This window comes from Lathyrus oleraceus, chromosome 3 (assembly GCF_024323335.1).
Source record: "Lathyrus oleraceus cultivar Zhongwan6 chromosome 3, CAAS_Psat_ZW6_1.0, whole genome shotgun sequence".
Lineage (NCBI taxonomy): Eukaryota > Viridiplantae > Streptophyta > Magnoliopsida > Fabales > Fabaceae > Lathyrus > Lathyrus oleraceus.
Window position 1 is genome coordinate 21,546,979 of NC_066581.1, and position 25,394 is coordinate 21,572,372.

The window sequence follows — 25,394 nt, forward strand, 5'->3', positions numbered from 1 at the left end:
CCTAATTTGAATCACAAACCCTCAGATGGCTAGTGATCAATTCAAAGAACCCTCAGGCTTGAATCTTTTGACCTCTTCATCTTCTGAATAAGACTTAGGAGGATGACTTGATTGATGTTGCCATATGATATGCAAATATGCAATGACTAATGACCTAAAAAATGAAATGCAATATGTTAAGCTAGTCCCAAGAGAGGAGGGCAAATTTTGAGGTGTTACAATGGCTGCCATTCGCTTCTCTTTGATAAGACTCAACTCATTGAACCTTGTTCGAATCCATTCAGCTTCGTCTAACTCGACATCCAACAGGACTCTAAGAGAAGGAATCTCCACTTCAACAGGTAGGACTGCTTCCATACCATACACAAGGGAGTAAGGGGTTGCCCCGGTCGATGTACGTACTGAAGTACGGTACCCATGCAAGGCGAAGGGTAGCATCTCATGCCAATCTCTGTACGTAACGACCATCTTCTGCACAATCTTCTTTATGTTCTTATTTGCCGCCTCAACAGCACCATTCATCTTAGGGCGGTAAGGGGAAGAATTGTGATGCTGAATGTTGAAGTTCTGGCACAACTCCTTCATCATTTTGTTGTTGAGATTAGAAACATTATCAATAATGATTCTTTCGGGAATCCCATAGCGACAAATGATTTCTTTCTTGATGAAACGGGCAACCACATGTCTGGTGACATTCGCGAATGATGCTGCTTTGACCCACTTGGTGAAATAGTCGATGGCAACAAGGATGAAGCGATGCCCATTGGAGGCGGTTGGCTCAATCTTTCCAATCATATCGATGCCCCACATAGCAAAAGGCCACGGCGAAGACATCACATTCAAAGGATTTGGCGGCACATGTACCTTATCAGCATAAATCTGGCATTTATGACACTTCCGAGCATATTTGAAACAATCAGATTCCATGGTCATCCAGTAATATCCCGCTCTCAACAATTTCTTAGCCATTGCATGTCCGCCGGCATGAGTACCGAAGGATCCTTCATGAACTTCCTGCATTAACATGTCTGCTTCGTGTCTATCCACGCATTTGAGCAAAACCATGTCGAAGTTCCTCTTATACAGCACATCCTCTTTGTTCAAGAAGGAACTGCCTGCCAATCTTCTCAAAGTCTTTCTATCATTGTTGGATGCCCCTGCAGGGTACTCTTGATTCTTCAGAAAGCGCTTGATGTCGTGATACCAGGGCTTGTCGTCAACTACCAGTTTAGCAGCAAACACATACGCGGCCCTGTCGAGGCGCATCACATCGATCTTGGGAGCGTGGTTCCACCGAATCACGTTGATCATGGAGGATAGAGTGGCAAGAGCATCTGCCATCTGGTTCTCATCACGAGGTATGTGATACAGCTTTACTGTTGTGAAGAAAGTCAATAGTCTTCTCGTGTAATCTCTGTAAGGGACCAGATTGGGCTGGAGGGTGTTCCAATCACCATTCACTTGATTGATCACTAGAGCTGAATCTCCGAAGATGTCCAGAGTCTTGATTCTCAAATCAATGGCTTGCTCAATACCCAAGATACAGGCTTCATACTTAGCTTCATTTTTTGTGCACTCAAAAGTCAGACGAGCGGTGAAAGGCATGTGGGCACCTTTCGGAGTAGTAATGACAGCGCCAATTCCACTTCCTCTGGCATTGACAGCCCCATCAAACAACAAAGTCCACTTTTCGTCTGGATCAGGTCCCTCCTCAACAACTGGCTCTTCACAGTCTTTCATCTTGAGGAACATGATGTCTTCATCTGGAAAATAAAACTTCATCGGCTCATAATCATCAATCGGCTGCTGAGCAAGATAGTCTGACAGAATACTCCCCTTGATGGCTTTCTGGGATATATACTGGATATTGTACTCTATCAGTACCATTTACCAACGAGCAACCCTTCCGGTGAGAGCTGGCTTCTCGAATATGTACTTGACTGGATCCATCTTGGATATCAATAAGGTTGTGTGAGTCAGCATGTATTGTCTCAATCGCTTAGCAGCCCATGCAAGTGCACAATATGTCTTTTCAAGCATTGAGTATCTCGACTCGCAGTCTGTGAATTTTTTACTCAGGTAGTAGATGGCATGCTCTTTCCTACCTGTCTCGTCGTGTTGACCGAGAACACAACCCATGGAATTGTCTAGTACTGTCAAATACATAATTAGCGGTCTCCCTGGGACTGGAGGCATAAGGATAGGAGGATTCTGCAAATACTCTTTTATCTTCTCGAAAGCCCTTTGACAATCATCATTCCACCTGATAGCCTGATCTTTTCTCAGCAATTTGAATATTGGCTCGCACGTGGCTGTTAGGTGAGAGATGAACCTTGCAATGTAGTTCAACCTCCCTAAGAAACCACGGACTTGTTTCTGTGTTCTTGGCTCAGGCATTTCCTGTATCGCTTTCACTTTGGCCGGATCCACCTCAATCCCTTTTTCACTAACAATAAAACCCAGCAGTTTTCCAGATCTCACCCCAAAAGTACACTTGTTCGGATTAAGCCTCAGCTTGAATTTTCTCAAACGCTCAAACAATTTCTGCAAATTCACCAAATGTTCTTCTTCCGTCTGAGATTTTGCAATCATATCATCAACATAAACCTCGATTTCATGATGAATCATATCATCGAAAAGAGTCACCATCGCTCGTTGATATGTTGCTCCAGCATTTTTCAGACCAAACGGCATCACCTTGTAGCAGAAGGTGCCCCATGGGGTTATGAATGTTGTCTTCTCCATGTCTTCTGGTGCCATCTTAATTTGATTATAGCCAGAAAAGCCATCCATGAAGGAGAATACCGAGAACTGAGCTGTGTTATCCACCAAAACGTCGATGTGAGGTAATGGGAAATCATCTTTAGGACTAGCTCTGTTCAGATCCCGGTAGTCAACACACATCCGTACCTTTCCATCCTTCTTAGGTACTGGAACAATATTTGCAACCCATGGCGGATAATTTGTGACTACTAGAAACCCTGCATCCAACTGTTTTTGCACTTCTTCCTTTATCTTGACAGCCATCTCTGGTCTTGTTCTTCTGAGCTTCTGCTTGACCGGAGGACAACCTTCTTTGAGAGGCAAACGGTGTACCACAATATTTGGGTCAAGCCCTGGCATGTCTTGATAAGACCAAGCGAAGATGTCAACATATTCTTGCAGCAATTCAATCAGCCCCTTCTTCACATCGTCTTCCAAAGCAGCCCCTATCTTGATTTCTCTCTTGGCGTCCTCGGTGCCGAGATTAATCACTTCAACAGACTCTTGATGCGGTTGAATTCCTTTCCTCCTGTTTTAATAACCTGGCAAGTTCTTCAGGGAGTTCACAGTCTTCATCACCCTCTTCTTCAGCTTGAAAGATTGGATTTTCAAAGTCGAAGCGAGCCATAGCAGAACTATTATCAATAGGACCCGGTGATGTGCATCTGCATGAGTGATGGTATGTGCTTATGAGTGTGAACAAGGAATGAAAACTAAACAAAACATTGCCAAATATATTTTTTTGATTTTTGAAAACTGCAAAAATTGAAAGACAGTGAACAAAATATTTGAATGCAAAAAGACGTCCTTTATTTATGATAAAAAATGCCGGTATTCCCATAGATGAGCCCTACAATGAGTCATTACGCCCTAGGCGGAACGTAAGACTTGGATATGCATGAATAAACAAAGAAAATTACTCCTTCAGAAAAGTGACTTGGACAATCTCCTCAGAAGACCAATTGTTGATGACTTCACCTGGGATCCTCGGACGCACCCAGTTATCGATGTCGTAATCGCTATCCCCATCTTCATCGTTGACCGCAGAGACCTGGCCATACTGAATGATACCAGCACTGGAGAAAGTAATCGGCCCCTGACGAGTCTGAAGTGTTGAAGTTGTAGAAGTCAGAGCTGGCTGATACCCAATCCCGAACTTGTCTTCTTTCATTGGTAACATCAACAGATGTCCCCAACCGGGGGCAACGCCCGAATCTACCAAGGCATGTGCCTGCTTGAAGGATGAGATAGAGGCACCCGCTTTAACTTCTTCCACCGGAGCTGCATCCTTGATCTGAACTGCCTCAAAGGCCTGACATAGGGTCTCATGAAATTCACCTTCTACCTCTACATACTTGAATGTAGACAGGTTGCTGAGCAAAATGTCCTCCTCACCACAGACGGTGATAATTCGCCCGTTGACTGGGAATTTAACCTTCTGATGTAAAGTTGAAGAGACTGCCCTAGCGTTGTGGATCCAAGGACGACCCAGCAGGCAACTATAGGAAGGACTGATATCCATCACATAGAAGACGGTGTTGAAGGTTTGTGATCCAATCTGAATTGGCAATTCTACCTCTCCGAACACCGACCTCTTAGAACCATCGAAGGCTCTCACAATAAGATCTGAAGGCTTCAGGACCAAACCCTCTACTTCTAACCTTGACAGGGCTCTCTTGGGTAGCACGTTGAGAGAGGAACCTGTATCCACCAGAACATGAGACAAAATCGCGCCTTTGCATTCCATCGTGATATGCAAAGCCTTGTTATGGTTGCGTCCAGCTGGTGTTAAGTCAAAATCGGTAAAACCCAACCCGTTGCTTGCATGAACATTTGCAACGATTCCTTCCAATTGGTTCACTGAGATCTCCTGAGGCACATATGCAGCATTTAGGACTTTCAGCAGTGCCTCCCTGTGCGCCTCCGAACACAGCAGGAGTGAGAGAATGGATATCTTGGACGGAGTCTGAATCAACTGATCGACTACCTTGTAGTCACTTTTCTTTATTTTCCGTCAAGAGCTCGTCCACATCCTTCGCGAAAGTGGGCTCAGAACCAGCCTGGGGTGTAGAGGCACCCTCATTTACGACTTGCTTGCCTTTGGCTTTCGCCGCAGCATCAACACTATCAGTTTGGGTAACGGGTGGTGAGAACAGTCTACCACTCCTGGTGAATCACCCGATTCCACCAACATTGTCCACTGCGGGGCCTTCAACTTCAAGTTCAGTCTTCTGACCCTCTTCTACCTTTAGTGGTCGTTCTGCCCCATGATCGTGCGTGTACACACTCCCCATATAATGCCAAGGAATGGCCCTTTCGCTGGTGAAAGGTAAAGGACCAGGGGTCGTGATGGTCATAGTGGATGGTCACGCTGGTGGCACCGGCTGCGCTTCTGGTACATTGATCTGATTAGTTGGGTAGAAAATGGTGATAGTAGCAACATCATAGTCATACTCTGAAATCTCATTCATTGAAATGCAAGCATCCGAAACATCGGAATCAAGTTCAATTACATCATGGATTACAGAATCAGTAGGAACAACATCTGCGAATTCGTCAGTAGCATCTTCAACCACCTCTTCCTCAACCCCTTCCGCAGACTCTTGGACAGACAAATCTTCAACCTGGAGGATACCTTTGTCGAGCAAGACCTGGATACCCTGTTGTAGCTTCAAACAACCTCCACTCTGAGTAGCACAATCCAAACAACCCTTCCCACAACCGGGGAAACATCGGCCTTCAACAAGTATCCCTTGATATCCGACAACGGAGTCTTCAGCTTCAACGTATCTTTGACGGATCTGGCTTCCCCTTCCATCATATTAACATTTGCGCCACCATGCTAGGGCATGGGATTGTTGATGACATTCGGAGCCGGTGCAAGGTCGATGGCCTTTGAATCTATGAGGTCCTGAACTACGTGCTTAAAAGCTTTGTAGTTCTCAATATTGTGGCCAGGTGCCCTAGAGTGGAAGCTACACCTAGCGTTGGTGTCGTAACCCATCAGAAGTCTACCAACGGGAGGAGCCAGAGTGCGTAACTGCACAAGTTGTAGTTGTTGAAGACTAGAAAGTAGCTGAGCGTACGGCATTGGAAGAGTGTCGAAACGCCGGTCCATCGTCCTTGGCCTCTGTTGATAAGTGGGTCTGTTACCCGGTTGTTGTGGTTGGTACTGAGCTGGTTGACGCTGGGGTTGTTGTTGTTGTAGTGGTGCTGCAGCTGGAATGGTCACAGCCGCAACATACGGTTGCTGATGATAATTCTGAAAGTTATTCCTCCGGTTATCCCTGTTCTGATAAGAAGATATGGCACTTGCATCCCCTCCTCTCCTCTTCTGTCCCTGAATGAACGGCTTCTTCACCCCTGAAGAAGATCCACCTCCACTCTCGGTCTTGTATGTCTTCATGTAATTCTCCACCCTCTCTCCGATAGAGACTACATCAGCAAAGTTGGAGGCATTGCAACCCACCAGGCGCTCCAAATAAGGTCTGGGCAGAGTGTTCATGAACATGTTAGCCATTTCCTTCTCCAACATAGGAGGTTGAACACGGGAAGCTGTCTCCCTCCAGCGTTGAGCGTTGATCGCGACTTTATGAGTCGAATTTGGGGTACAAACTGCAAGTGCACAGTTCTATCGCGTAGTTTTAAAAGATATCGATCCCACAGGGACTTATGAATCGATATACCGTTATCTAAGGTTACTTCGTAAAGCTAAGGCAGGTAATACTTTGATTGTTTGGGGGAAAAGGCTAAAACTAAAATAAGATCTAAAATTAATATCTAATAAGCGGATATCGGTATGTAATTCGTCGTAATTAGGGAATCAATTCTTTATTGGTCTCTTGGTTTTAAAATGAATCTTTTCAGTTGACGCTATTGGTTAAAAGTTTTATCTCAAACTCTCGCTCTGTTGAATAAACTATGATTTTATATTAACGTAGCTGTCACTTATAGTTAAGTCAAAAACCACTTTTTGAAAACAGTAGAATCCGTAGAAACTCTTTTTAAGAAAACACTAATCGTTTAAACACACTTATCTCAAACTCTCACTCTGTTGACTTAGGTTATATAATTAAACTCAAATGCTTAACTCTCGCCCTCACATTCAATCTTTAAAAATACTTTTTGAAAAAGGTTAGAATTTAATTAACTCTAAAAATTGCTCTCGCCCTGATCTAGAATTAATGTCCAATTTACACTGTCCAGTCAAAACCTCAAACTCTCGCTCTATTGATTTTAACTTCTTTATGTCTTTTACTTTCGTACAAAAACTTTGTTATTAAACTTGTAAATTGAGACCGTAAAAAGAGTGATTTTAATTTTAAACTTAATTAAACCAACTTAGTTTTGATTCCTTCATTCCGCTTACTTTACATACCGATACCTAAATAAATCAGCCAGACATGCTAAACAGACTTAAATAAATAACATGCATAAACAGATTCATCACAGGCAAGCAGCAAAAATTAATAATAAAAACAAGCATATATAAATTCAACAAATAAATAAAGAACCTGAATAATTAAATAGCAGTCTTGAACACTCCACCACAGACCGGTTGGATTTGTTCTTGAGTTCTTCAATCAGGCAGAAAAATAAAACGAAGGAATAAAAAAACTAGATTCTAACGTAAGGTTAGATCCGGTAAAAGGTACACAATAGTTTCCGGTGTAGAAACTATTGTGCGAAAAATTAATTAAGAGCTGGAAAAGAAAATAGAATTGCAAAAGGAAAACAATATAAAAATTTGTCAAAGTAATACTGTAAAAATATGCCTAAGCTGCTGGAAAAAGAAAGAATACGAAAACGGCAAAAATCTGGAAAAAGGCGTGGAACCCTGAGCTTTCCAAAAAGCTACTATTTATATGCCACCTCCCGCAACTGCTTCCGCGTCAAAAAGTCTTCAACGTGCAGAATAGTTGGGCGTGGAAATAGGGCTCAACTCTCTCTCAACGTCTCTGAAGCGTTCCTTGTGCCTCAAATATAGGGGAATGGTGTGACGTCCGTCACACCATGTGTGACGCTCGTCACACAAGTGCATATAGCGTGACGCTCGTCACAACCTCTGTGACGCTCGTCACAGGCACAACGCCTGTGCCTTCTTTGGGCTGGGCTTGGCTTTTGCTATTTGTTTCCAGAAACTTCTTTTTACACCTCATTTTCTTCCTTTTTTTACTTTTGCTTCAAATAGATACCTGAGATAAATAGGAAGGAAATACCGCGTAATATCTGATAAAATGAAATAATTTAAAGTAAATAATAATATAATTTAATTGAATTAAGTCCTAAAATGTGATATAATTTCGTGTTATCAAACTCCCCCATACTTAGATCTTTGCTTGTCCTCAAGCAAAATACGGTATAGAACTTAAAAATTTTAGCCAGGTGAAATTTCAAAACACGCATCGATTCGTATTAGGTTGCATGTAAACTTTGTTTAGAAGTGACTTGAGTTTAATCTTGACATTGACAACCACCGCCACAACCTCAGATAACCTCACCTTATGCAAACCAGTTCAAGTAATGCCCTTATAGCTGTCCTAGTTCCTTTACTTTATTTCACCCGTTTTCATTCTAGCGAAATCACATTAAGCCCTTTATCTTTTCGCGCATATAGTGGAGTAACCGGTTAGTGATTCTGATCCCCTTTTAGCTAGAAGTTCTGGTACATAAGTCGGATAACTTCGTTATTCAGTCCATTGCAAATTGTGGGGGATCGGACCGTAGTCCGCCCTACCAAGTTCAGTACCAGATACCTACTGAACCAACTCATAATGGATCTCTCGTATTATGCTTTTGTATGATCTGCAACCTTTAGATTAAGTGATCTGGTAAGGATCACCTAACTTAATTAGTGCATTTCCTGATATATATTTTTTTATGTTACTTTGGGAATCATTCACTTATATTCATCGGCTCTCCACGTAGTTTGCTATTAAGATGGTGCTGACTTCTCGTATAAACTACTTGGGGTTACTATAAGGTTAAAAGTCCATGGACTTGATATAATAGGTGCTTATCCTGATCTAACGTGTTGAGGTTCTCAGAGCGTTGTTATGGTAATAATTTTTGTTTTTGATTTCACTCAAGTTTTATAAAATATGGCAACCTTTATACTTATCGGGTGTGTTGAATTTCTGTTATGGCTCAAGAAAATTGAGGGGAATAGATAATAAGAATTTTTCACACTAGGGACTTGACTTAAAATAAATATATATTACAATAATTTTTTTTATTTTTATTTTTTCATAATAAGAAAGGGAAATAACAATGAAAGGGAAAATAACATACTTGAAAAGGAAAGTGGAGGATAGAAAGAACATGGTTTTCCCCCCCATACTTAAAATAAACATTGTCCCCAATGTTTTAAGGAAACGAAATGAAATATGAAATAGAAAGGAAAAAGGAAAGTTAAGGTTGCCTTCCGCCTCTTGTTCTTGGGCCTGGTGATCGCTGACATAAGTCTAAGTTGTCGAACCTGCTAAACAACTCAGTGAACCGCTGATTGGTTATGGTATTCCTCTCTTCCTGCTGTTGTTGCATTTGACGCATCATTTGCATCATCTCGACATTCTGTGCTTGCATACCATCAATAGCATCCATGATGTCGTCGTTGGTTGCAGGCCTTCTTCGTCGACGACGTCGGGAGGATGGGCCAGCTGCAGTATCGGAAGGGTTGAGCGGAACTGATTGTTGTGCAGGAGCGTTATCACCTTGCTCCATTTCTTCGAACTCGTCTGCAGACGGGTTTGTATGCGAAGGCTCGGTAGCTTCGGGAGCATTCAGATCATAGAGGTGGCGGTTGGGATTGGTGACATCGGTTAGGGAAATGTTGGGGAGAACAACGCTTGGGACGGCCTGGTTATTTACCATAAGGTAATATTTTCCGCCTATTCGGTTCTTTATTAGGCGGCTGGACCGACAGTAGCCTATATCCATAAATAGGGGAGGTAAAGATTCTAAAGTTTGGAGTCGGTCCCCGAGGTTTAAGCCAAGTGCTATGGTGGTGATTAATCCACCAATTATAAAAGGTTGCTGGCCTCTAGCACATAAGGTGCGGATATGATGAAATAGGAAGGAGGCGGCGTTTACCTTAGCTTGCGGTTCGAAGACGCATTCGAGGAAGAAGAGTTCCTTTGCGTTGACCTTGCTGTTGTTCGGTCTTCCAAAAACGGTGTTTTGTAGGATACGGATAAAGTACCGTATAGTTGGGTTATGTATATGGGAAACAAGGAGCTCTTCCCAGTTGTTGGCATCTACTCCAGATATTTTCCTAAAGAGGTCGAAAGCAGCAACTGTGCTCCAGTTGAGGTTTGGAGGGATTCTGGGGTAGACTTGACCTTCTGTGGGGAATTGTAGCATGGTACTCAATTGGTTTTGGGTTAAGGAGTACTCAGTGTTGAACATACGGAAGGTTGCGGTACCGGTTAAGAATTCGTCCTCACCGGCGGGAGTGGTGTAGTCGTATGAACTTAAGAATTCTAAGGTTAGGGAGGGGTAGGTGGGTTGATTATGAGTGCAAAGGAAGGTTAAGTCGGCAAGGCGGAGCATCCACTCGATACCTTGGAGTAATCCTAATTGTTGTAAACAAGTTGAATCGGGATACCTGGTGGAGACGAAGCCTCGCTGTTGGAAACGCTCAAATTGCTCCCTTTGATAATTTTCATCTTCGGATCGGAAGATGATATTTCCGAAATTCTGGTTTTCCGCCATAGTGATGAATGAATTTGAAGGAGTAATTTGGAAAGAAAAGAAATGTATTTGATATTAGAGAATGGTTTGTGGTGAATGAAGGGAGGTTTGGTGGGTATTTATAGGAAAGAAATTTGGAAATTGGAAAGGAGGTGGTTGAAAAGTAAATAAATGTGGGTAAATGTGAATAAATGGGGAAGATAAAAAGTTGAAGGGTGTAACGTTCGTCTCCAACGACACTGTAACGTTCACCTAGTCTGGAGGGTGTTACGCTCGTTACAGATGCATGACGGGCGTCACAAGTACTTGGCGTGCCGTTCGTCATAGATTGTGTGACGCTCGTCACACAGTCTATTTGGCAAGGCTTCAGCTAGCGTTCTTCATAGTTACTTTGGTAATATATTTATTTTTATTATTTTGTTTTCCTTTTGATTATTTTATTTTGCTATTTAATTTTCCTGCACGTCATTCTACTTTGCACAATGATGCATATATATATTGTTCTTGAATAAGTCATGTAGGCAGCAACAGTAGAGAGCATAATAGATATTACATAATAAAATGAATAAATAGCTTCAATAAAATAATCATAATGTAACAAGGAGAAAAACAAAAAGTGCGAAAGGGAAACAAATGCGAATATAATTTGAAATAGCATTAACGAATTAATCTAGCTTAAGACTAAATAACTAAGAAAAACAAATAAATTCTATCCATCTGCACGATCTCTGGCCGAAGGAGCAAAGGATTTAACACGGTATAGCAACTCGTGAAACTGGTTTGTCATACTGTTCATGTATCCCAGAAATTCGTGCCTCAAGCTAGTGAACTCTTCTCTGAGGGCATCTTGTTCTGACATCAAAGCTTCCATGGCAGTGTTATAATCAGTTCCGGGCATATGATGTCTAAGGTCGGGTATTGCCGATTCTTCGGTCTGAGCAGGTTGAGGAGGAGGGTCAATATCATGATATCCAGATGGTGTCTGAGGATCTGATTCAGCATAAGGAATCTGGTCATCATAAGTCTCATAGTCATCACAAATCTCATAGTCCTGGATGGATTCAGTGGATCTAGCAGGAGAGGGGGTTTCGCTCAGATTGTAGAGCCAGTTGTTGCGGTTGTGAACACTAGTCCTAGGATCGGGCATGGTGAATAGGCAAAGAACTTGGTTATCAATAATAAGCTCAAACTCATCAGACCCTAGGTTTGCTATAAACAAAGTGTTGAAGAGGAAGGGTATACTCATAGTAGTAATGCCACAAAAAGGGCTTAAGTCGAGTATAGGTTGACGTAATCCAATAGAATTACCTATCATAGTTATCAAACCGCCTATTCGGATTGGTGCTCGCTCATCTTGGATAAGGTGGTCCAAATTTGCTAACATAAAAGTGGCACCGTTTACTGGACGGTTCTGGGAAGCACAAAATATGATGAAGAGTTCATCACGTGAAACTGTGGTACTGTTTGGCTTCTTCCCAAATAAGGTGTGGGTCAGGATCTTATGGAAATAGCGAAAGGCCGGGTTATGTATGTTTCCAGAGAGAAACTCATGTTCCTCGGGATCGTCATTTCCAGTCAAGTTACCCCAAAAGTGTTCAAGTTCTCTATATTCTAAAAGTTCCTCTTGGCTCACTGTGAATGTGTCAAAGGATGTAGGGAAGCCTAAAAGGTTGGTAAAATCTTGAATATTAAATTGGTACTCCATGTTAAACATTCTGAACTGTATAAAACCTCTGCTTATTCCTTTTCCATGGCTGGGTAGATAGATCAGAGAACTAAGGAATTCTAGAGTCAGTCTCCGGTAAGTGACAAACTGTCTACGGATAGGAGCGGTTTCCCATCCTATCTGATTCAGCAAATACAGGACACTTTGTCTTAGTCCAAGGGCAGTCATTGCCCAGTCATCAGCATACAGGCTAGGTAGCATCTCTCTCGTGGCTAGTTCCTCAAACTTTTGTTTCTGAGCTGTTCCTCTGAATTTGATACCCATACGATCAATATGTCCCATCAGGTTAGTGTTAGCTAGAGAAAAGAAAAACAATAGTTTTAGTCAGGATTTGGCCAAATGCCGAAAGAAAAGAAAAGTTTTTAATAAATTAAAATAAATTAAGAATGAATATTAAACAGAAATTAAAAGAATAATTAAGGAAGAAATAAAAATAATAATAATAGAATAATAAAATAATTTGTGGGTTGTCTCCCACTAAGCGCTTTGTTTAATGTCGCAAGCTCGACATAAAAACAATCAATTATAATCTATGATTTCTGGAGGCATTTCGTCTAAGTGCAAGACTTGCGAATCTTCATTGTTTTCTGCATAGTGATAATGTTTTAGACGTTGCCCGTTTACGGTAAATGGTTCCATAGATTTACCTTTAATTTCTACTGCTCCACTGGGAAAAACATTAGTGATTTGAAAAGGACCTGACCATCTAGATCGTAGTTTTCCCGGAAATAATTTTAGTCTGGAGTTAAATAAAAGGACTGTATCGCCTTGTTTGAAGATTTTCCTTGATATGCGCTTGTCATGCCATTGTTTTGTTCTTTCTTTGTAGATTCTGGCATTTTCGTAAGCGTCTCTTCTGAGTTCCTCTAATTCGCTTATATCAAGGATTCTCTTTTCACCGGCGGCTTTATAGTTTAAATTTAGATTTTTAATAGCCCAATAGGCTTTATGTTCTAATTCTACCGGGAGGTGACAGGATTTTCCATAAATTAGCTTAAATGGGGTTGTCCCTATGGGTGTTTTGTAAGCAGTTCGGTATGCCCATAAAGCTTCTGGTAATTTCAATGACCAGTCTTTCCTTGAAGTGGCGGCTGTTTTTTCTAGTATCTGTTTGATCTCTCTGTTAGATACTTCCACTTGCCCACTGGTTTGAGGGTGGTAAGGTGTCGCTACTCTATGTCTTACGCCATACTTAAGCAGTAGTTTTTCGAGTACTTTGGATATGAAATGCGATCCACCATCACTGACAACTATTCTTGGGACACCAAACCTTGGAAATATTATATTCTTAAAGAGTCTAGTTACTACTCGTGTGTCGTTTGTTAGAGAAGCTATAGCTTCAATCCATTTTGATACGTAGTCAACTGCCACGAGTATGTATTTGTTGCCGAAAGAGGATGGAAAAGGTCCCATGAAGTCTATTCCCCACACGTCGAAAATCTCGACTTCCAAAACGCCCTTTTGTGGCATCTCGTCACGTCTAGATATGTTTCCTGTGCATTGACATCTGTCACATTTCTTAATAGTTGCATGTACATCCTTCCATATACTTGGCCAATAAAAACCGGCTTGTAGGATTTTAGAGCAGGTCTTGGATGTACTTGCGTGTCCACCATAAGGAGCGGAGTGACAGTGTTGGATTATACTTTCTACCTCTTCTTCAGGTATACACCGACGGAAAATACCATCGGGACCTCTTTTAAAAAGTAAGGGGTCATCCCAGTAATATTGTTTTATATCATAGAAGAATCGTTTCTTCTGTTGGTACGATAAGGTAGATGGAACTATTCCGGCAGCTAAATAATTGACGAGGTCAGCGTACCACGGTGTAACAGATATTGCTAAGGTAGTTTCTACCTGTTTATCAGCGTTATTTTCTTCTAAAGTAGCTATAAGCTTATCGTACGAGAAATCATCGTTAATTGCTGTTCTTTCCGGTTCAAGGTTCTCAAGTCTAGAGAGGTGATCTGCTACTACGTTTTCAATTCCTTTCTTGTCCTTGATTTCCAAATTGAACTCTTGTAGTAACAGGATCCACCTTAGGAGTCTAGGTTTTGCATCCTTTTTATTTAAGAGGTATTTGATAGCAGTGTGGTCAGTGTAGATGATTATTTTGGCTCCGACTAAGTAAGAACGAAATTTATCTAGCGCAAACACTACTGCTAGAAGTTCTTTCTCGGTTGTGGCGTAATTCATTTGTGCTTCATCTAGAGTTCTACTTGCGTAATATATAATATGAAGCTTTTTATCTTTTCGTTGTCCTAAGACAGCACCTACAGCGTAATCGCTGGCATCACACATTATTTCGAATGGTTCATTCCAATTTGGTGTCTGCATTATGGGTGCGGAGATCAGTGCTTGTTTAAGCGTTTGAAATGCTTCTAAACATTTATTGTCGAATATGAATTCAGCATCTTTCATCAATAATCCGGTCAACGGTTTAGTTATTTTAGAGAAGTCTTTAATGAATCGTCGGTAAAAACCGGCATGTCCTAAGAAGCTTCGTACTTCTCTCACAGTCTTCGGAGGTTGAAGGTTTTCGATTACCTCTATTTTGGCCTTGTCTACTTCAATTCCTCTGTTCGAGATGATGTGTCCTAAAACAATTCCTTCTTGTACCATAAAGTGGCATTTTTCCCAATTAAGTACTAGGTTTACTTTTACACATCGCTCTAGAACTTTCTCTAGGTTTTCAAGACATTCTTCAAAGCTTTGTCCGCATACGGAAAAGTCATCCATAAATACTTCCATGAAGTTTTCTAGAAAATCGGCGAATATTGCCATCATGCATCTTTGGAAAGTTGCATGAGCATTACACAAGCCAAACGGCATTCGTCTATAAGCGAAGGTACCAAAAGGGCACGTGAACGTTGTCTTTTCTTGGTCATCAGGGTGAATTGGTATTTGAAAGAAACCTGAGTAACCGTCTAGATAGCAGAAATGTGAATGTTTTGCTAATCGTTCTAACATTTGGTCAATGAATGGTAAAGGGAAATGATATTTTCGGGTTGCTTTGTTTAGTTTCCTATAGTCAATGCACATTCTCCATCCCGATTCAATTCGTTTGGTTATAGTTTCTCCTTTTTCATTTTCAATGACTGTTATACCTCCTTTCTTTGGTACTACGTGTACAGGACTAACCCATTTGCTATCAGATATAGGATATATGATACCTGCCTCTAATAACTTGGTTATTTCCTTCTTCACTACCTCACTTAGGATCGGGTTTAGTCTTCTCTGGTGTTCCCTAGAAGTTTTACAGTCTTCTTCTAACATGATGCGGTGCATACAAATAGAAGGACTTATTCCTTTAAGATCGGTGATGTTGTAACCTAGTGCGGTTGGATATTTTCTTAAGATATGCAGGAGTTTTTCTGTTTCGAGTGTTCCTAGGTCAGCATTAACTATCACTGGTCGTTCAAGCTCTAAGTCTAGGAATTCATATCTCAGATTCTTGGGAAGTGTTTTCAGGTCTAAGGTTGGTTTCTTGAGGCATTGCGTAGGGTCCGGTGTTATTGCTAAACATTGGTTAAGTTTTTCTTCTACAAGGTAGTCAGATGATTTGTCTTTTTCTAACTCCGTTTCTTTTATGCATTCATCGATGATATCCATGAAGTAACATGTATCTTCTATTGCAGGTGCTCTCAAAAATTGGGAAAGGATGAACTCAATTTTCTCTTCTCCTACTTCGAAAGTGAGTCGTCCTCGTTTTACGTCTATGACTGCACCGGCGGTTGCTAAGAACGGTCTTCCCAGTATAATGGGTGTAACTTCATCTTCTCTAATATCCATAATTATAAAATCAGTTGGAATGTAGAATTGACCTATGCGCACTGGAACGTTTTCAAGAATTCCTACAGGATATTTTACGGAACGATCTGCTAGTTGCACAGACATTTTAGTTGGTCTTAATTCTCCCATTTAAAGTCTCTTGCATATGGATAAAGGCATAACACTAATACCGGCTCCTAAATCGCATAAGGCTTTGTCTATGACAAATTTTCCTATGTGACAAGGTATAGAGAAACTACCTGGGTCTTTAAGTTTAGGAGGCATATTCTGTATTATAGCGCTACATTCAGCAGTAAGTGTAACGGTTTCGCTATCTTCAAGTTTCCTTTTATTAGAAAGAATTTCTTTTAAAAACTTGGCATATGAGGGCATCTGCGTAATAGCTTCTGTAAACGGAATTGTGACGTTTAATTGTTTTAGTAGGTCGACAAATTTTTTAAATTGGCCCGCATCTTTGGTTTTAACAAGCCTTTGAGGGTAAGGGATAGGTGGTTTATAAGGTGGTGGAGGTACATAAGGTTCCTTCTTTTCTACGGTTTCCTTATTACTCTCTGCCTTTTCCTTAGGTTCACTTTCCTCAGTTGACCTTTCAGAGTTTTGGTTTTCTATCCTTGGGTCAGACGGTCCTTCCACTTCCGTTCCACTTCTCAGTATAATTGCATGAGCGTGGCTTCTTGGGTTAGGTTGGGGTTGGCCAGGAAATGTACCAGTTGGGGCAGCAGTAGGCGCTTGTTGTTGAGCTACTTGTGATATTTGCGTTTCCAGCATTTTGTTATGAGTATCCAGGGCATCTACTTTACTTGCTAGCTGTTTAATTTGTTCGCCAGTGTGTACATTCTGGTTTAAGAAATCTTTATTGGTTTGCTGTTGAGAAGCTATAAAGTTCTCCATCATGATTTCCAAGTTGGATTTCCTAGGGGCGTTATTGTTAGGTGTAGATGGGGTCGGCTTCTGATATCCCGGAGGTATAGCTGGGGCTTGATTTGGAGATTGTCCAGGTGCGTATAGAGCATTATTACTCTTATATGAAAAATTTGGATGATTCTTCCAATTTGAGTTATAGGTATGCGAATAGGGGCTTCCTTGAGCATAGTTTACTTGCTCCGCTTGGATTCCTGTTAGGAGTTGACAATCTGCAGGAGTGTGACCTTGGATTCCACAGACTTCGCAATTCTGAGTTATGGCAACTACTGTGGCTGGAGGTGATACATTTAAACTTTCAATTTTCTGGACCAGAGCATCCACTTTTGCATTAACATGATCAAGGTTACTTATCTCGTACATGCCAGTTTTCGTTTGAGGTTTTTCCACCATTGTTCGTTTGGTTCCCCACTGATAGTGGTTTTGAGCCATGCTTTCGATAAGTTGGTAAGCGTCTGCATTAAGGTTTGTTCATTAGTGCGCCACCGGCGGCGGCATCTATTGTTAACCTCGTGTTGTACAGGAGACCATTATAGAATGTATGAATTACTAACCAGTCTTCTAAACCATGGTGTGGACAAAGTCTCATCATATCTTTGTATCTTTCCCATGCTTCGAAAAGAGACTCGTTATCTTTCTGTTTAAATCCATTTATTTGGGCTCTTAACATAGCTGTTTTGCTTGGCGGAAAATATCGAGCAAGAAAAACTTTTTTCAACTCGTTCCATGTGGTGACTGAGTTAGAAGGAAGAGATTGAAGCCATCTTCTAGCGCTATCTCTTAGTGAGAAAGGAAAAAGACGAAGTCGAATTGCCTCTGAAGTGACACCATTAGCTTTAACAGTATCAGCGTATTGGACAAATACGGATAAATGAAGGTTAGGATCCTCGGTAGGATTCCCAGAGAATTGGTTCTGTTGCACTGCCTGCAACAGTGAAGGTTTGAGTTCAAAGTTGTTTGCTTCGATTGCGGGCGGAGCAATACTTGAATGCGGTTCATCTTGCGATGGAGCGGCGTAATCTCTAAGAGCACGAGCTGGTTCTGCCATCTCGGGTATCGAAGGGAAAATATTTTTGAAATCAGGAAGTTCTACAGGAGGTAGATTGTTTGCAGCACGATATTCCCGAATTCGTCGTAAGACTCGGAGATATAGTTCGATATCGTTGATTCGTAAGTAGAGCGGTTCGCCTTGAGAGCGAGTGCGTGGCATACAAATCAACGAAAGAAAGAAAAGAAAAAGAAAAGCCTTAGTCTTTACAGCGTAACAGGAGAGTTACGATATCGACTTAAATAAAAGTCCCCGGCAACGGCGCCAAAAACTTGATCGCGACTTTATGAGTCGAATTTGGGGTACAAACTGCAAGTGCACAGTTCTATCGCGTAGTTTTAAAAGATATCGATCCCACAGGGACTTATGAATCGATATACCGTTATCTAAGGTTACTTCGTAAAGCTAAGGCAGGTAATACTTTGATTGTTTGGGGGAAAAAGCTAAAACTAAAATAAGATCTAAAATTAATATCTAATAAGCGGATATCGGTATGTAATTCGTCGTAATTAGGGAATCAATTCTTTATTGGTCTCTTGGTTTTAAAATGAATCTTTTCAGTTGACGCTATTGGTTAAAAGTTTTATCTCAAACTCTCGCTCTGTTGAATAAACTATGATTTTATATTAACGTAGCTGTCACTTATAGTTAAGTCAAAAACCACTTTTTGAAAACAGTAGAATCCGTAGAAACTCTTTTTAAGAAAACACTAATCGTTTAAACACACTTATCTCAAACTCTCGCTCTGTTGACTTAGGTTATATAATTAAACTCAAATGCTTAACTCTCGCCCTCACATTCAATCTTTAAAAATACTTTTTGAAAAAGGTTAGAATTTAATTAACTCTAAAAATTGCTCTCGCCCTGATCTAGAATTAATGTCCAATTTACACTGTCCAGTCAAAACCTCAAACTCTCGCTCTATTGATTTTAACTTCTTTATGTCTTTTACTTTCGTACAAAAACTTTGTTATTAAACCTGTAAATTGAGACCGTAAAAAGAGTGATTTTAATTTTAAACTTAATTAAACCAACTTAGTTTTGATTCCTTCATTCCGCTTACTTTACATACCGATACCTAAATAAATCAGCCAGGCATGCTAAACAGACTTAAATAAATAACATGCATAAACAGATTCATCACAGGCAAGCAGCAAAAATTAATAATAAAAACAAGCATATATAAATTCAACAAATAAATAAAGAACCTGAATAATTAAATAGCAGTCTTGAACACTCCACCACAGACCGGTTGGATTTGTTCTTGAGTTCTTCAATCAGGCAGAAAAATAAAATGAAGGAATAAAAAAACTAGATTCTAACGTAAGGTTAGATCCGGTAAAAGGTACACAATAGTTTCCGGTGTAGAAACTATTGTGCGAAAAATTAATTAAGAGCTGGAAAAGAAAATAGAATTGCAAAAGGAAAACAATATAAAAATTTGTCAAAGTAATACTGTAAAAATATGCCTAAGCTGCTGGAAAAAGAAAGAATACGAAAACGGCAAAAATCTGGAAAAAGGCGTGGAACCCTGAGCTTTCCAAAAAGCTACTATTTATATGCCACCTCCCTCAACTGCTTCCGCGTCAAAAAGTCTTCAACGTGCAGAATAGTTGGGCGTGGAAATAGGGCTCAACTCTCTCTCAACGTCTCTGAAGCGTTCCTTGTGCCTCAAATATAGGGGAATGGTGTGACGTCCGTCACACCATGTGTGACGCTCGTCACACAAGTGCATATAGCGTGACGCTCGTCACAACCTCTGTGACGCTCGCCACAGGCACAACGCCTGTGCCTTCTTTGGGCTGGGCTTGGCTTTTGCTATTTGTTTCCAGAAACTTCTTTTTACACCTCCTTTTCTTCCTTTTTCTACTTTTGCTTCAAATAGATACCTGAGATAAATAGGAAGGAAATACCGCGTAATATCTGATAAAATGAAATAATTTAAAGTAAATAATAATATAATTTAATTGAATTAAGTCCTAAAATGTGATATAATTTCGTGTTATCAAGCGTATTCTCTGAAGCACTCATTGCCTTTAAGAGACAGATTATGAAGTTGAGTTCTGTCCGAAGCCATGTCTACATTATACTGATACTGCTTCACGAAAGCCTCACCCAAATCCCTCCAGCAGCGGATGTGGGCTCTGTCCAGCCTCATATACCATTCCAAGGATGCCCCAGCTAGGTTATCCTGGAAAAAGTACATAAGCAACTTTTCATCGTCAGAGTATGCAACCATTTTACGGAAGTAGGCTTGCACATGGGTCTTCGGGCAAGAGTTGCCGCTGTATTTGTCAAATATCGGGACCTTGAATTTCGGTGGCACCCTCACGCCTGGGACCAATCCCAAGTCAGCAACGTCTACTCCCAGAGGATTCTGTCCTTCCACTGCCTTCAACCTCTCTTCCAGTCTTTGAAACATAGGGTCCATACCATGACCCATACCAAAGTCTTCCTGAAGCAAGGGGAACTGATCCTCCTGGTCATCATGGACGGGTTGTTGACCGGAGGTGACATGTAGGATCGGGGTAGGCCCCGGTCCACTAGGTCCGTTAACCTCTCCAGCTGGAGGATCAGTCAACGTCTCTGGTTGAGTAGTGGCGGGATTCCTCTGCATCATCTGCCTGAGCTCTTGTTGTCCCTGAGCCACCCCTTGAACCACATCCATGAATTGGTTCATGCGGATCTTCATCTCGGCGAGCTCTGCTTGTAGGCTTTCCATTGCTCTCTGGTGGTTTATGCGGGTACCGTACCGGTGAATGCCTGAGTCAGCTATGTAAGAACAAAAATAGTTCTACAATAGATTCCATGATTTTGATGATAACAAAGGATGAAACCAAAAATGGCACCCTAACGAAAAGTTTCTAAGTGTGCAGGGTTCTAAAGAAAGAAGAAATAAATCTGATGATGTCATCAGATGCAAAACAAGATCAGATGTAAAATCTCAAGTATCAGAAGCATCTAAAGAGGAATCTCATTCAAGAAGCTCTGACTCTGGACAAAACTACAAAGTATCAGAAGCATCTGAACATGAAGTAAAGTCTAGAAGCTCTGACTCTGAACAAATGTCTTCTGTAAACTCTGGAAGTTATCAGCGACATCAGAAGCAAGAATTCTCCAGATACACAAAGACTCTAATCAGAATTGTTAATCATGATGAAGTAACGTTTAAGCCAAGTTAAAGTTCTGCAAATGGATTTCCTCAATTAGAAAGAGACGTTAATCTCCTCTTCCAAGAGAAAAGATACTAATTGTGGTAAGTAGTCACTTCCAAGTGAAAAAGTCCACTGCAGAAGCTATTAATGGAATGGCGTAATTACATCTCAATATCCAACAGACTCAATGCTACTTCAACTCTACTTCAACTCCTATAAATAGAGAAGAAATCTCATTCAGTAAACACGAAGAAATCACTAGCCAAAACTATACTGAAATCAAATCACGCTCAAGAAAAACATCTTTGTTCTTCAAAGATTTTCACTAAGCTTTTGCTTATCAAGTGAAAAATTTGTTCTTAAGTTTGTAATATTTGCTTTCTTAGAAGCACTCTAGATTACACATCTTGTATCTATTTTTATTTGATTTCCTCAAGTGACTCTTTGTAGTCTGTAGACTTGAGAGGACTAAGAGATTTTCTTTTCTCTTAGGGGTTGTTTGTAATCTTTCAAGATTAGTGGATTAAGTCCTTGTTGAAGGCGAAATCACCTTGGCCGGGTGGACTGGAGTAGCTTTGTGTTATAAGCGAACCAGTATAAAATCATTGTGTGATTTTCTTTTTGCAAAAGCGCTTAATTTTTCAAACAATTCAAACCCCCCTTTCTTGTTTTTCTCACCTTCAAGCTATCCTGCTAGTGGAACAACAAATAATATGAGAACACTACAGCGGTACCTGTTATGCAAGATATGCAAATGAACATGTAAATGCAATGACACGTTTATCGATTCCAAAGGGTATTCTACCCCCTTGATTCCAGTCTCACGCAAGAATACCGAGTCGTAGATAAGCTTCGAAGATCAAGATGCAATAAGGAAAACCATCATATAAATGAGTTCGCGAAGGGAAACGACCTTAGCCAATAGTACATAAAAAAGGATCTCCACAACAAGCCTGTGGATCATCACTACAATACAATAAGTAAAGAGAGGAACAAAAAATCAGGAATCAGCCTCCTGTATACAACCCATAAGGACTGCTCCTTACTTCAGCCAGTAGTGCCACTGTGTCAGGACGATCTGGAGATTCTGTCAAACACCGGATAAGCAGATTCCTTTTGTGAATAACTCCATCCAACTCGTTGATGTGCTCTCTGTAGTAATTCCCATCATCTTCTCCGAATACCTCTTCAAGTCTGGATTTCTTCAAACCTGCCAGCACTTTGAGTTCCTCAATCTGTCCTTGAGCTTTGTTGAACTGATCTGTGATATAGCCATTGGTTGAACGGGCGCACAGCACCTCATGGTTCTTCTCCCTCAGCAGGATCTTCAACTTCTCCATCTGACCAGTCAATTGGACCACCGTCTCCTCCTCTTTTGCCTTCCGAGAAGCTAAAAATGTATCCCATTGCTCTTGCCAACATGCTAACTTACCATGAGCATCTGTTAACTGTTGTTTGACTCGCCTCAACTCAGAACTGGATGATCTCAAGGCTTCGTCTGTCTTCCTGAAGAAATCCACCCCCACAACTAATTTCCTCTCTGCTTCCCCTTGCAATCTGACGGCTTCCCTCTTCTGATATTCCGCCTCATGGAATTGATGCATACAGTCTTGTAGCTTCACACTTAACTCCGAGTTTTCAGATTGAAGCTCCTCCATGGCATTTTTCAATTTGTCATACTCTTCTCGGTTCACCATTGTTGACTGCTCAGGAGTAGGTGGATACAAAGGCTCCTCAATAAGAAATGGCAGACCAAACTCTTCGACTCTTCCTTGAAGCCAATCTTCATACTGAGGGTAAGTCCTGCAATCTCCTTTTCCAAGCACAGTCCTTCCTCTCTTGATCACCTTGAGCCATGCCTCAGCTGCCTTACGGGATACAGTCAGATCAGATGAAGAATGGAAAAACAGAGATTCTTCCACATCCTTTTCCAAAGGCGGAGTTCTTAAAGCATACCCAAACTGTCTGACTACCAGAGAAGGATTGTAGTTGATACCTCCTCTTCTTCCTACCAACGGTACATTCGGGAAGTTCCCACAACTGTGAATAATATCCGCCCCAAGCAAGCCCCGGTCTGACCACCAAGAAATATCTTTAGCTCTTATCCCCATCAATCTCTTCGACCAACTCAACGAGTCCTTGACATCAACGAACGCTCCTGACTTGGGCAGGTGGGAACTGAACCGCTTATAAAACAAAGGCGTACAACAATTCACCAATCCTCCCCTTCTATTCTCATTCTTGTGATGCACTGAATGAAAGAAATCTCCCAACAAGGTCGGCACTGGATTTCCCAACACGAAGAGGCGTATGGCGTCTACGTCCATAAATTTCGCCACATTAGGAAACATGACGATCCCATACACACAAAGAGCCAACACAGCATTGAAACCCCTCTGGTCACCATCTTCAAGCTTCTTCTTTGCTTCTCCCAGTAAGAAACTCAGATGAAAACCATTAACTTCTCCCTTCTGACACATATTAGCCTTCAAGACTGATTCCCCCAAATATGTGGTTGAAGCAACCATGCTGAGATCGGGCAGAAACTCGGAACTGTAGAATAGCAACTGCGGCTTGATAGGAATTCTGAGAAAACTAGAAACCTCCTCCAAAGTAGGGACCAGAATGTAATCCGGGAATGTGAAACACCTCAATGGAGGATCATAGAACTGCAACAATGTAAAGAGAGCATCGTGTTGATCTTTGGAAAGAACCGTGACAAAACTTAGAATCAAACCGTAATCCTTTCGGAATCCTTCTAGAGAATCAGGATCCATTAACTTCATCAGTTGTTGAATAGGCTCCAAATAGACCACAGGAAACTTGTAGGTGACATGTCTCTTTCTGCCAATATCCATCTTAATAGAACCAGAGAAATCCCGACCGGAATCAAGAGGAAGATGTAAACCCCCCTAGAAATAGATAAACATGTGTTAAATGATATGAATGCAAAATGATGTGATGCAATGATGTGACATGGGAATCAGGATTGCTGTATCTGCTTGAACATCTGTCGGGTTGCACTGTCTGAAGAGAAACCCACTGAAGAATATAATATAAGATCAAAGATTTGCTCCAGAAAACCGGGTTGGTTGGAGATTAAGGTTTCCTGAGTTTAGCCCTCCCCTCACTGGTAGGTTCTAAGAACAGAAGTTTGTCAACTTCGGCCCTTCGGTCGAGAATAATACGTTTACCACTGAAGGTTTGGCATTATTACGGGATAAAAGACCTCCACTGACTCCCCTCAACAGCACATCCTAATAGCAAGTTCCCAGTCTCGGGGTCCTCGGATTGATCAGCGAGAATGCGCCCACCAGAGCTAACATAATCACGTCTCGTAGGAGAGGTCTTGACTGAGTTCTTAGGAAATGGTCACCAGAGTCGACGATTTCTAGAGGAACATCTGCCGTTATGGAACACCCATAGGACAAAATATATCCAAAAGAAACCTCGTCTGGATGTGGGTCTTCATGAACGACTTAACGTAGCAATACGCCACGCAAGCCTCATGACTATCCACTCTAAAACCTGTGTGTACACTCAAGCCTGGGTAATGGGCTTATCTCTCATAGAACACCCCATCCCAACAAACAAACAAACCAACAGCAGAGCCAACAGATACAACAATGATATGTACACAATGCAATGAAGCAGGTAAATGCTGAAAAATAAATATCTGTACAAAAGAATGAACACCCAATAAACAAACAACCTACAAAAGCTAGGAGGGACTCACTCAGGGAAACCAGGGTCCCCAGCAGAGTCGCCACCTGTCGCAACCTGAAAAAGGAGATGCGAAAAAAACAACCGATGAGAAAGAAATGACAGAAGAGTCGCCACCGTGCGTTATTTATCCCAAAGGAGGGAAAGGAAACGCTAGAAGTAAACCTGGAAAAGAGAAAGGAAAAGACAAGGTCTCGCAACCAAATCTTGGGTTCGGGAGTCGATTATGCGAAGGGAAGGTATTAGCACCCCTACGCATCCGTAGTACTCTACGGGATCCACTCTTGTTGTTCTTGTCTAAAGGGCGTGGGTTTATCTAATGTACTATCTACTAAAAGAAGGGTCAAAAGAAAATGACTCGCACGGATGTCGCATCCACTGCATACGTATCTCATCTGAATATGAGAATCAGAGTCTTCGTAGCTCGGCTACCTATGGGTTAAAGAGGAGTGTGCTCGCTAAGACATCGCGTCTTATGCCTACGTATCTCATCTGGAATGAGAATCAGAGCAAACCGTAGTTCGGCTAACTACGGGTTAAGGGTTGTGTTTTTTAGATGAACGACATTACTACG

The 25,394-nt window shown here is 41.3% G+C and overlaps 1 non-coding gene across 1 annotated transcript; it reads left to right on the forward strand.

The window, feature by feature from the left end:
• Positions 1-17,457: 17,457 nt before the first annotated feature.
• Positions 17,458-17,564, forward strand: LOC127133172 (small nucleolar RNA R71). The gene has a single exon (XR_007807164.1). It is a non-coding gene; the product is annotated as a small nucleolar RNA R71 (small nucleolar RNA).
• Positions 17,565-25,394: the final 7,830 nt, after the last annotated feature.